General features: G+C 39.7%; 1 protein-coding gene across 1 annotated transcript in view; it reads left to right on the forward strand.

Moving 5' to 3' along the window:
* The window catches only part of LOC107271628 (acetylcholinesterase), an 80,710-nt gene that overhangs the window by 3,524 nt on the left and 63,043 nt on the right, over positions 1-14,143 (forward strand). The gene's annotated exons all lie outside the window — the stretch shown is intronic.

Consider the following 14,143-nt stretch of genomic DNA (forward strand, 5'->3'; position numbering starts at 1 on the left):
TTAGCAATCTCGGACGAGGGATCGGGCTGATCGAATTACATTCCTTTCGGGACCAGGAGCGTCGATCGATTCGATTTTCAAAAATGGAATATTGCAGTTTACAAAAATTGAATGGTAAATCATATGCGTATGCACTTTTTGCAAGCTGCACCGTTATGCGAAATAATAAGCAAACATAGGTATACGAATTGAATTCAATTTTTGATAATTTCGTCTGTGCCTCGTGCTCCTTTTTTTTCGCGATTATTCCTTGCGAAATTTCAATTTCAGTAATTTACCAATTTACACAAATATTTGTGCGCTTAGGTTCGACATGGACATTGCATGTAAATTGCAGTCATATTCATTTCGTATAATTTTGTATGATTTGTATGATTTTTCTTATTGACAAATGATATAAAGTCCATGGGTGTCGCTTGAAAATAAATTTTTTGCCATTTTCCCATAACTCTTTTCAAACATCGAGATACGTTCCACAAAATTTACTCATGGACGATACATCGGGTGGTCCGAGAAATGTCAATGCAATCCTACCAGGAATAACGAATAGAAGCCTTCCTCGTACACTTCACTATATCACCCGACCACGCACCGCCCTCCATTGATTCAACCTTTTCTTGCATGAATATTCCAACTTGTCACGTGCTGAAAAGTATCACGCCTATTGCATAAGAAATGTTGCACTCACGTGTAACACAACGTTATACTATCCCAGTGCTTGGAGTATAGACCAACCACGGTGCAAGTAGCGATACAGCAATGATATCGACGAGTAGAAAAAACCCCGACTGACCTTATCGTATATACGGATATTAAGAAAAAAAAAAAAGAAAAAAAAAATTCCCTAAATTAGAAAATAATCTGAAAAATTATATAATTTCTAAAAAATTTCATAATGAGCACCATTGAAATTTTGACAATTTCCATACCCAATGCAATTTCCATCGATGTGAAATCGCATCTTCTTATACCTGGGTTAACCGTCCAATTGAAATCTTCCTTAACGGCGTCTCAATGCGGATTGACGTTGGCAAAGCCCCGGATTAACTCTTCGATTTAATGAAATTAATTTGCCCGACGCCCCGCGCTTTTCAAATTTCCGTTTAGTCGCGATAAAGTAGCCAGCCGATAGTCCGCCGTCCCACCCGTTAGCGTTTAGACGCCTCGGTCAGTTACGTCTGACGCGGTAGGACCGGTGACACTTCGAAGGCTGTTGCGGCTCCGTTCATTAAGGTTACAGGATTTGTGTCGGTGGCGCGAGGTAACGAGAACGTGGCAAACGAGGGAAATAGGGGCATGGGTCGGTGAGGGGGAGGTTGGGGAGAGGGGGGGGCCGTGGGACGGTAAGGGGAAAGAGGGACGCTGGGACGGAGGATAGGTGAGAGAACGTTAATTAACGTGGTTGGCTAATGTGGTTAGGTTTACCTCAAAATCTACATAACCGAGTATATCATAGGACTCTGAAAAGTTTCATTCGAAGATCAAATGGACTTTATACCTTGTGGGTATAAATCCCCTTTTTTTTTTTTCGTCGCTCGATTCTGAATACTGAAGAGTCGGTCGAGAAGGCGTTGCTTTTAGAAACATTGGTTATTTATGCTGTTTGACTTTGATGTTAATTAACACTGCCTGTGGCTTCTGTGTGTATATATATATATATTTGCGTATTCAATAAGTTATTGCAATCTCCTGTGTACTTTTCAATTTCTTGATTACATTGAAATATTCACTTTATTGATTACATTGGAATTTATGATTTTCGTGGTTTCCGGTGGTCCGAAGCATTTGCCGATAGACCGGCTGTTTCAGACGGAAGGTTCAGATCATTTGTGACAATTGAAATTGACTGATTTCATGAAATTTTTTTTTTAGTTTTTTATCGTCAGAAATATGAGATTTAAAAAAAAATATTTTACAAATTCTTGAGCTCACCGAGAGTCTCGCCGGTTCGCTACGTTCGTGCATGTGGAAATGGGGCTAGGAATAGAATTGCGTGAAATTGAAGTGATTAGCAAGGGACAAAAAAGGGGTTTGAAACGCGTTACGGTTCTTCGTTGTCAACTGGAGCATTAAATCGCAGGGTATGCGGATATATACGAAACGGATTGCGCGAATGCTCGTAGCTATTGTCGCGGTAGTGTTTAATTAAAATTATCTCAGTAAATTAAGTTATGCGAGCCGCCTCTATGGCAGCTATGGTGGCGGATATACCGAGACCACCGATAACGCCTGGGGCGCACGGCTAGGAATTCAGGTTTTGGGTCGGTACGGTGGATACGAGATACGCAAAGTTTATCGCGCGTGAGAGCTCGTCCTATAGATATTTTTTTCACGAATTTTGAATAAAAAAATTAATTACCCGAAATTAATTATTTATAAACAAAATTCTATCCATTATTTCATCAGTCGCGATATACCCCCGTTGCCGATGGAATTTCAAATTTTACCGCTCTAAATGACATTGATGATTCGGGAGGAATTTGGAAAATGTTATTATTATTTTTTAATATCGTTATCACGCGCAGTTTTGATATCGTGCATTGCTTATCGCTATGGGGTATTTTGATGTATATATTTCCATTGACATCTCACTCCCATCACATACCTGAGTATGAACTCACGTGGTGACATTTACAAAATCGATATTGTCTGCCTTTGATCCTGGATAGCGTCATCAGTCATCCCTCAATTTTTACGGGACACCGATACGTCCTTTTATTCTATTGTCATCAATTCCCCCTTTTTCTTTTTATCCACCTCCGTCAGTCCGCGCATTACTTGCATCTACGACAGAAGTCAACCCGAACTTACGTGGGACCGAAGTAATCGGTCGCGATAGGCTTTTTCGCGATTAATCAAAATTTTCAGTCATCTATAATTTGTTGGAATCTCGGTAAAAATGAATATCGAGAAGGATGATTTTTTTTTGAAATTTTCTTTATACTATACCGACCCCGAACTTTTCGAGACATTTGGATGCTGGCTCAGCTGCCGAGGTCACGTAGAAATGACCCGAATTCTCATTGGGGTTGCGGAGGGGGGGCCGGTCCAGCTTCACCGGTCTTAGACGGCGGGGATATATGATTGTCCAGCTGGTCGTTAGCGCTACGTGACTTTAATACAGGCTCAAGTATAACTATATATGCGAGTCTAGATTTTATTACGAGCTCAATTTATTCAATAAATCCCATAGCCATCGGAACGCGAATTGAAGCTACCATGTGTCTTGGTAGGCGAATTGCATTGACCGTAGTAACCAGGGAGTCGGGTATATATATCATTCGATACGTACAGTATTCGTCCATATACCCTGTGTAACGTTAATTAGCAACGGTGCTACTGCCCATCATTGATTCTACAGGTTCTTACGAGTGATATGATATACGTATCATTGGCAACGGATGCTGTAGAAGAGCCGACGGTATCGCTCTCGTGGCAATTGATTGATATTTTAATTTTTTAATTAAATTATTTATTAAAATTTTTATTATCTTATCCCAATTTACCTCCAGCATCTTTTTTTATCGGGCTGTATCTCTTCGGAACGATTTCCCCGGTCACGATAACGTGTAACGGGGAATTCCGATGTCATCCAGATAGTCGAGCGATTCGCTACGACTCTTTCTGGTTCCGTTTAATGTTGAGGGTGTGATAAAAAAAAAGAGGTGGTCGCAAAACGAAGCATATATTACGTAACGTTGTCGAGCAGAGTCCAAGGTCGAGGGGCTTAACGATATTTTGATTGCCCCTGGCGGTGCCCGTAATGGCGGAAGGTGGAACGTCGATGTCGTTAGCATCACGCACTGTCACGGCTGCTAAGCTTTATTCGCTCGACTTTGTTACACGGGGGGACACATTTAGTTTGACACGAGGGACTGTACAGTCGCGTGGGAGATTGCCGGTTGTCCCCCTTCGCCTCCTGGGAGCTCAGGGAGCTCTCCCGTGTGTGCCCTCTTAAACGAAGGAACGACTCAATCCGATTATTTGCATCTGTTGAATCTGGCCAGGAGCCAAGCACCTACTTTCGTTTGAAGTAATGGCGCTAGGGATTCTGGTTACTTTTTTTTTTTAGAATTTACAACCTGGGTATACGATATAGGGAATTGTTGGAAGACGTAATTTTCTGAGTGATTCGTGCTTACGTTACTTTCGGTGGTGCGACGGGTCACGCGTCGAAGAAAAGAAATGAGTGGTAACGCGTGGGCGAAGGTGGATTTTAAAATTAATTGTACGTAGTGGTAATGGCGTTAAATGCTATTTGCCGTTATGGGGAACGAGTCACTGTTTATCGGAATCGAACGGCGGGCGTACTATTTTGGGGGGATTAAACGAGATTATGGTCGATAATTGCGACGGACACCCGGTAGATTCGCCGCGTGCAGGCAGCTACGTAAATATTATTGGCGATGGAAAAATTTTACCGTGGGTCTTTCGGTAAGGTTAGGTTGTTCTCGAAGGTTCGAGAGGCCGAAATATGATGGCTTTGAAGGGTGGACTAAATTTTGTCGTATCTAAGAATTTTCAGTCTACAGATAAATGTGGTTCACGAAAAGTGAAAAAAGGATGAACATTTTTTTTTTTATCAACACCACCGGTATTGCTTTTAGTCTTTTTCATAATTTTTATTATTTATTCATATGCGAACTTCTATCTGTACAATGGAAACGGGCTGCTGGCGTTGAGTCGCTTAAAATACATGTACGCCATTTTACTAGCTTCCTTCCGCACAGATATTCGCGCTGGTTTTCGCGATGACAAAGTAAATACTAAGCTGCATTAAGCGGGCAGATGATACGGACGCTCGGGCATTCCAAAGAGAACAACGAATTCCCGCGATCATACGAGTGACTCGTGCGAGCCGTGTGCCAGATGTATTTTGAATAAATATACAATTCCCTTTGCATGATTTTAATTACGCGTCGCTTTCATTGCTTCACTCGTATACGGATTTCATTGGTAATAAAATAGCTCGAGTACGGCCTGCGGTTTAATGCTTATTATTTTCTTTGAAATCAATACCACGTGTGCTACATACCTGTGTGCATTGAAAAAGTGCATTGGTAAAAATAAAAACTTTTTTATTATTGACGATTGATCCACGAATGATATACGTGTATCTTGTTCTTTTTACCCTATGAAAAATTCTTTAGCGTGCATATGCACTATTCAGTGCACTCTATTTGCAAGGATCTAAGAAAATCCGTGTGAGAATTTGCATGGGCAAATGTTGATTTTTTTTGGATTTTGAAATATTCAATATGAAGTTGAGTGTTGAATGAAATAGCAAATTATTGCTTTCCACGGGCTGTTGCGAAATTGCCTATTCGTGGGTAATTGTTGACTTTACGCGATTTTGGATAAACGAGTTTAGAATATTTAAATTTCTGTAATCACGTCGAGATTACCTTCAAGGTCACTCCGTATCTTTGATTATTCGTAGTAAGTCGGTTCGAGATAAGAAGGTAAAATCAGTTTGAAAAATTCTCTTCACGTCAGACCGTGGACGCGTAAAGCTTTACAGGCGAATCTTTCCTCCCGCCTGAAATACGTTTCGGCCAGACTGAAAAGTCATTCTGGTATCCGACGGTCGCCGTCTTAATGAAGTTGAAGGCAGAAGAGTCAATGAGACCGCGAGAGAAGGGAATTAAGAGTGCGAATGACGGAGAGGGAGGGAGAGAGAGAGAGAGAGAGAGAGAGAGAAAAAAGATGGAAGATGCTGCATAAGAAGCTGAGAGTTACCGAAGTTGGCTCTCTGTGCTTCTTTACCGGCCAATTAAGGTTTATACACAAAGCGCGACCGCAGTAAACAAACTCTGACCGTCTTGGGAGACAGCTAATCCTCATTGCGAGCTACCGACGTTCGTTGAGGATCGCACCGATGCGCTTGACGGTTGAAATTCTTACGGATCGTTCCAGTATACCTATATCGATCTTTTTCCCGGAACCCCCCTTAACCGCCGCTTTCGTATTCAGGATTAGCCAGCTGTGCCGAGTACGAAGTCTAGAGGGATTAGGGAACTCGGAATGACACGTGTCCATGAGTCTGCACGTGCGGCACGACGTCGAAGTTCAATTTGAGGTTAGGTCAAAGTCATTCGGCGAATAAGCATTCACGTACCAGACTGCTTCGGTTTTGTATCGTTGATCCAAATGCATTTCTCTCGTGAGCTGCGAACAAACGCTACAATTTACGTATACGGTAATGCTTCTGTACCGTGGCAAGATGTTACATGGACAAATGTACAGGGTGTCCCGGAATTAACAGATCCGAAGTATCTTAACGTCTTTGATTCGACATTTTAACGTCTTTGATCCGACTTGCTTCTGGCTAATTCGACGGGAGTACGAGACAAATATTGCCGCGTCTGGGTATGAAAGCGAAAGTGAAATATTCATGGGCGGTAAAAGTGGTTGCTCGCGATCCTCGTGGAATAGGTCGCGTTAACTCTTGCGGTTGGGACAATGATATTTCTTTTTTCCGTGGTTTAAACGTATCTTTGGATTACGTGGTTCCCACCGCACGCTAAGCTACACTTCCCATATATCACCGGGCAACTGCTGTGTATTTTTAGTATATTCTTTAATTTATTTGCCTCCGGCCCTCTGCGAATACAAATTTACAAGCTTTTACATATACTCGAGCGCGCGCCAGGCCTTTACGATACCGAGACATAGGTATGCTTTTTGAAAAAAAATTTGTCTTTGAAATTATTTTTTTTTTCTTTTTGCCAGACGCGCGCAGTGCCACAGCACGTTCGAACGTCTCATTTTCTCGTAGTAGTTCGTTAATTATTTTTGACGTTTAACTTACCCTGCGTTTTTAGGATGGTTCGTGACGTAGAATCTTTTGTCTAATGATGGTTGCTAATGTTGAGGTAGGAAATGGTTGCTGCTTATTTCGTTTATGGGTCTTTGACAGGCATATGAATTATCTTATTGTACGTCCTTAAAAAATTGGACGAATTGGCTCTTTCGTTTCTAAGAAGTCGTTCTCTACTGTAATAAAAGGAATTCTTTACGATTGCAGTTTACGGGAAATCGATGATTTTTAATAGCATGGCAAGAAAGTGAGCGATTATGGTATTTACGTTTATACGCATAGTGCGACGTCATTTTTTGGACTCACGATCACGTGGCGACTCCGGCTACGTGAGAGAAAAATTTATGAAATTTCTCAGAAAGAAAATCTTAATCGCTTTATTTCTTCGTTCGACGCCCCTGTGATTTACCTCGTGTCAATATACGGTTATATTAGTTTGGGGTTGACGCCATTGGTTTTTCCTATTGCCGAACACGGGCGACCTTGTAATTACCCGACGGCCCCCGAAATAGTACGGAAAGTTACGAAAACCGAACCCCGGGGCTAAATTGAACCCGAGGAAATTGGATGATCTCGAATGATGAACTGTGATGAAGATTCTTGGTCTTATTCACGAATTTGGCGATCGAGTTCTGATTTCTATTTATAATCTTACATGGCGGTACGTAATTCTTATAAATAAGTGGGAATTGTCACTTCGGTAAATAACGGTGTTTTAATTACTTTTCATTATACTTAATTAGTCTTTTATTGCTCTCGGTCGTATATTGCTTTATACCGGGGTAATTGTGCTTATTGTCTTATGCGTGTACTATCGGACGTTTCAGTAACTGACTGCGACACTGTAATACCTACGTGAAGTATCTCTGTGATAAAAAGAGTGGCTGGTTTAAAAAAAATTTGTTACGATTTTCACATAAATACTATTTCAAAAGATTGGTATAGCTTTGCTGCTTATTTGGAAAAAATAGTACGTAAAAGTATGGAAATTGATTAGTATTTTTTTTAGTATTAATCAATTTTGATTATTTTTATTTTTATTTGTCAACTCAACTGTAACAGTGGTATCCTTGTCGAGAATAAAGTTTCTTGCAATGGTTGACTATCGTGTAGTCGACTGCTAGCAGTGGTTTAGTAGAATTACGGTCGGCCGAGTTTCCTAGTCGGACCGCGTGGCCAGTAGTCGAAAGGAGTTTGGTCGGCCACAGTAGTATACGTCAATAAAGCTGAAAGCGCAACAGTGAAAAATCGAAATAAAATCTATTAAAAAATTAGGAAGCTACTTAAGAGCTAATTGAGTGCTCTCATTAAAATTTTCGATCTTCACCCCTTTCGGTCAAAACGTGTGGCTAGAGTAAAAAAAAAAAATTTGGAACCGCCACAACGCAAGTAATACAAAAATGAAAGAAAGCATAGGATTTAAGAGGAAATGAAATAATTGAAAAATATCCCTATCCCTCCAAAAAAATTTTAACGTTCTCGTAAGAGGCTCCTAATTTTGTAACAGATTTTATTTCGATTTTTTGGAAAAAAAAATTTTTTTTTTCCAAAATTCATATTCGCCAAAAATTTTTGCACTGAATTTTCAAAGGTATCGATGTGTCCTATGTTTGTATCCTCTTTACGGTTATCCCTGCGCTCAAAACCGACTGACTCTTACGAGTCCGAATTGTTCGCGAGTAAATTGCAAAGGCTCGTTCGTAATTTCAAATTGGGCGAACGGCAAAGTTTACTTTGTCCACGATGTTCTTGGAATTAACTCTGAATATTTTGTCTCGCTTCTCTCTCAATGCCATAGAGATTCTTCCGTGCGAATTATCTGATCAGCATACCACATGGCTTTTCGTATACATGCATAATATAGTTTATGCAAATATAAAACAAGTACAATTAGCATGACGTGCTGCCGCTGGTCGCGTACGTGTGATCGCAAAATAATTTTACGTGCGAATGGCTGCCTTGAAAAATATTTTTCGTGTATTGATTTTTTTTCCATTTGACATATATAAAGTCTTAGGGTAAAAAATGCATGATTGTGCAAAATAAATATCAAATTCTTTTGAAATACTATCCATAATGCATGAATGTTTCTTTATAACTGTTGCATTGAATAAATTTGCAAATGCTGATTTTTTTTTGTTCAAGAACATTCATACTTTGACTATGCTAATTTGACTGTTACTGAAAGTAAAGGCATCTGGGGAGTCAAAGGCTAAAGAAGTGGAATCACATAGTATAACTCGAGCAAGAATCGGTCTCAATGATAATTAAAAGTAAAACACGAGAGAACACCGAAGAGGAGAAATCTGAATATGAAAGAGTCAAATTTAAATTTTTCATATTTAATAATTATCTACCTCCTGGTTGCAGTGTATGAAAATATGTAGAAAGATTTTTAATTGCCTTTCGATCGACACTGAATATATAGAGTATCTATATATATAGAGTAAGGGTACATTTTATGCGTGCAAAACATTCGCAAAAATTAACAATCGAAATGACAAATGTCATTTGTTTGAATTTCGTTAATAAATTATTTATCGATTCAACTTAATCGGTATTGTCGAATGTTCGATGAATAAGTCAATACAAATTTTGACTAATTTGTATTCAATCTTTATATTGACCAATTACGTATAACATGTCTGGATAATTATACAGATTTAAATTAGTCCCTGCCATGTATTAGCGGACTAAGGTTATTACCTAAGATATATTTTTTAATATTTTTTTTTTCACTTATACAATTTTTCTCGTGGGAGAAATAAATTGTACAATCGAAACAAACATTTCTCCTGTGTAATATGGGGTTTACGGTGGGTAAGCAGGGGCGATTTCGTAGGAGGGTTTCATAACGTGCAGTGTTAGTGGGTACCTGTACCCTTATAGACATAAATGTGTTTTCCTACCTACAGACATTCCGGCTAGCAAGCAGAGGAGATAGGTACCCGTCCAGCAACCCGGCAACCTGCATACATTATAACACGAAAGCTTAGAGCTGAATAGGAACATAGAAGAAACTTAGTAACTACGTAAAGGGATGCTGATGTGTAAAACTAGTATGAGGAATTTGTGTGATAACGCCGGAAGGAATAATTGCGAGGACAAAAAGCCAAAGGAAATAACTGGTTCCTTCGGGTACCTCCTAAAGCCTGGTGTCTCCTGCAGTCACGTCGATTATTTCATCAGTCTGCTTATCCTTCAGGTTTTTTTTTTTTTTTTTTTTTTTTTTTTAATTTTACCAAGGAAATAACTGGTTCCTTCGGGTACCTCCTAAAGCCTGGTGTCTCCTGCAGTCACGTCGATTATTTCATCAGTCTGCTTATCCTTCAGGTTTTTTTTTTTTTTTTTTTTTTTTTTTTTAAATTTACGCCCCGACGCGATGAACGTGGATAGTGTGAATTTTGAGGAAAAAATAAAAATGACATAATTTTTGGAAAAATTTTATTTTGTCGAATCGCTCCGAAAAATTCGAATAACGGACGGTACCCGAGCCACGTGAACGAGACTCGAGTGCGCCGTGCAAAATAAGGGTTGAAAATGGATTCGGTGGGTGGAATAATTTTGCGAATTAAAATACCTGTGCGATAGTCGAAAAATATCTAGTTACAGATCAAACCGGTATTTATATGTAACCGGAAGCTCAACGTAATCGTAACCAGCACTGCCCGGGGGTCGGTTGGAAATCAGCAGGCGGTCGCCAACCCGTCCGACCAGTCAAACTGACAGGAAAATAGACAGACAGACAGAGCCAACCTAACCTGCTCGTTAACCAGTTATAGCTACGGGGGTAAAACAGAAACCTGTAATTTTTCATTCTTTTGGTCCTGGGAGCACCGGATAACATTTTCATGCAAATTTTAACGCTCGGCGTAAATAAACCCATTAATATCCGGTCGTCTCCTCCTTCTCTGTTGCACGTTACTTTGACTCTCCTTTCTCTCTCTCTCTCTCGCACTTACATTCACCAGTGCTACCATCGTTCCTATACTTCTAGCTGTCACTTTTTTACGTTCCTCCTGTACCCGGCGGTTTTTTTGTTCGTGTTAAAATTTTCAGATTCGCCCTTGTTCGACCGATTGGCATAATTTTTTTTTGAGTAATTTTTTTTTGTTACTTTACTATGTATTTTCGAAAAAAAAAATCCGCTCTTGGGTAAAATAATATTATGGGATTCTTAGCACTAGTCTCTTATCACAGTCTTGGGGACAATCGAGACGTTAATTGAGAATAACTTTGATCCTATTTTACGTATATTTTTTTTTTTGTTTTTACGAGGATAACAATTCACGAAACTTTTAATTTAAAAATGCAAATTATATCACTCGATGGCACTTACGTCGGATATTCTGGTTTATATGGAAACTCGAAGTCAATGAAGCGAACGCTCTCGATTTCGCAAGTCGTAAGGTTCCCTGATAACGTAACCCTTGAGGCTACTTCACTTGCCGAGTTCCTCTGCGTTTCGACTTGCACTGCAGGGAATCCATCTGTACTTTGGTTTTAACGTACGGACCCGAAGACGTTAATACACGAGGAAAATTGTTCGACTGGGTAAAAAGTAGTTTTGACTTTGCGATTCGAAGTTTTTATAAGATACGATAAAATATTGAAACACTAAAAATTGAAATCGGGACCAAACTTTTTGTTCGATGATTGAAAATCGACGCGAGATTAAAAATCAAAATTCGTTCGGTATTCGTCAAGTTAGAGTTTTTACGTGAGTACGATAACTCTATTTTCATAACAAAAGTCTCTTCTGTCTCTTGTTTACTTAAATTATTCCGTCGAAATTAACGATCCCAAAATTATCTTCGTCTTCCCTTAATTCGTTGATGGAATTAATTCGTTCTTCGAGATTTAATTCTTCCTTTGTTCGGAACCAGTTCCGCCCACGAAATTTCTCTGGAATAATAGGTCGAGCGAATTACGCTTATTATCATTACTCTCTCATCGTCATGCAAATTACGTCGAATTTACTGTTTATCGGATGAAAAGTGAAGAAAATCATGGAATGCAAAAAAAAGACCAAAAAAAACAGACCTCACCAGTTCGCTCAATCGAGTTATCGCGAATTTTTATAATTTGAGTTTTCAAATTGGACAATTTGAAATTGCCAAAAATGCATTTTTCACTGTCCATGAGCATTGGCACTTGCGCATATGTGCGTATGGGGTTCACGCACGCATACGAGGAATTTTGGAAACTCGTCTCGTATGCTTAGTGACATTTCGATAACGTCGTAACGCAGTCGTGTGTTTATCATACGGCAAAATACATTAGTTGGGTAATTTGATGGACGCGTAACTATTTATCGACGTCAGCCGAGTGAAATTAGTTTGACATACGAACGGTTAATTCATCTTGGAAGTTTAATATGTACTTTATAGCTCGTAAATTCGCAATTTCGCGATTGCTCCGAGACGTCGATTTCCCCATGTATTCACGTACGCGTATTATGAGTTGGTTAAGAAATCGCGAGTATTTACGAACTTTGAAACTCTCGTCGAAATTCACGTAATTTATAATAAGGGCTGCGCAGCGAACTGTCGCCGATCGAGTCTCTTCGGCTTTTCGACGAAAGTTTTTACGAACGAAGCTTAAGGGTACATATATTATACACGAACCGAGTATCCGGTGCTTAAGAAAGTGAAAGAAAAATTTATACCCGGCAAAAAAAAATGGAAATAAAATTTTTTTTTTTCTCTGGTGAAAATTTGTATACCGTATGAACAGCAATATTATCGTCGGGAGTTCGGGATATTTTTAGCATTTTACTAGGGCGATTCGAAGGGGTGTTTTGAAAAAATTAATTCTCTCCTGATCCTCACGAAATTTTAATCGACTGTCTTTCACGCCTTGACGTACATTTTGGAGGATCGGTATTTTTAAAAAATGACCTGTCGATGCTCTTGGGATACAGTTGAGATTTTCTATTTTACGCTTTTTCGAAAAATTTTAACCGTAAAACCTTTTTTTTTTTTTTTTTCAACGAACCAACACAGCCTTTCAAACCTTACAGAATGCTTACTTCGATGTATATTTTTTGCCCTGACAAAATCACTGTAAAATATCTTTCATCTACGTTTTTTCATTTTATACCGCAAAGTCTCCTATTGCTGATGTTTTTATGCTAAAGCTAGTCTGTGGTAAATGAATAAAAAAAAAAATTCTTACCTTTCGCAAAAAAACCCTCGACAACGAGAAATTTATCTACAGAGACCTCATAGCAAAATACCCCATTGTCAATATCTTTACGTGAAAATTTGAGTAAACGAATGAATGCCGAAAAAAAAAAAAAACATTGATTATCTCCGACAGACGAACGTTGCCACGCCGCTAGTATATTGCCAATGCCGAAACGATTTTTTTTCCCGCGTATGCTTGGACGAAAGATGTAATTTTAATGCGTGACGTGAACTCTCGCGTCATGTAAATAATAATAGCCTCGCGCCCCCCCCCCCCACGTTGCTGGAAACGAGGGATGCACGGTCTACGTAGAAATTTACCAGCGAGGATCCAAACGGAAATGGAGTTTTGAATTGTTGATGAAATAAGGGAAAGAGGGGCAGGACGAGACGCCCCAAACGAGCTCGAGAGTCGTACGTTTCCTCGGGCTTTACGTAATAACACACGTTTCTCAGTGAAGAACGTTCGCAGACCTTTTCAACGAGTTTCCTTTGTCTTTCTCCGTGTCAAATGGAACACAAGCGTTTCGTATATATATAACACGTGGGATCGTTCGGCGACATTTTTGAAACGTCACCGACAATCAATCAAAATAACGTAAAATCAAAATTTATCGTCAAAAATTAAAAACGATTGACGTATGAAAAAAAAAGCGTGTTGTCGTCTGCAATTTTTTTTTTTTTGAATTTGAAAAAAAAAATTTTTTTTTCCCCTCAGCATTGAAAACGGCCACGTGACGTAAGGCATTAATTTGGGGTCGCTAAAACGCCATGGGTAATATATTCCCCCACAATTCCGTTACCCATTCGTTTCCGGCAGAAAATATTCTGCCGGGCCAAAAATACGTGACGTGGATCGGTTCAAGCGATCGCTCGCTAATGCCTACGGAAAGGGAGCAAAAGAGGGTAGGCCCCGCGTACGGCGGATGAAATTTGATGCTGGATGATATAGAAGTGCGGGGTCTTCGGTTGGTTGGTTACTGGGATAATGGAAAACGATTAATTACGATTCCCGTAAGCTGGATGCTTCATTCGCTCGTCTCGCTGCCGCGAACTTTAACATTGCGCGTGCCTGGTTCCGTGACCTACAAGTGGGTGGTTGCTTGTGGGGGTCGAAGATTACCCCCCCCCCCCC

Source organism: Cephus cinctus, unplaced genomic scaffold (genome assembly GCF_000341935.2).
Source record: "Cephus cinctus unplaced genomic scaffold, Ccin1 Ccin1_scaffold1004, whole genome shotgun sequence".
Classification (NCBI taxonomy): Eukaryota; Metazoa; Arthropoda; class Insecta; order Hymenoptera; family Cephidae; genus Cephus; species Cephus cinctus.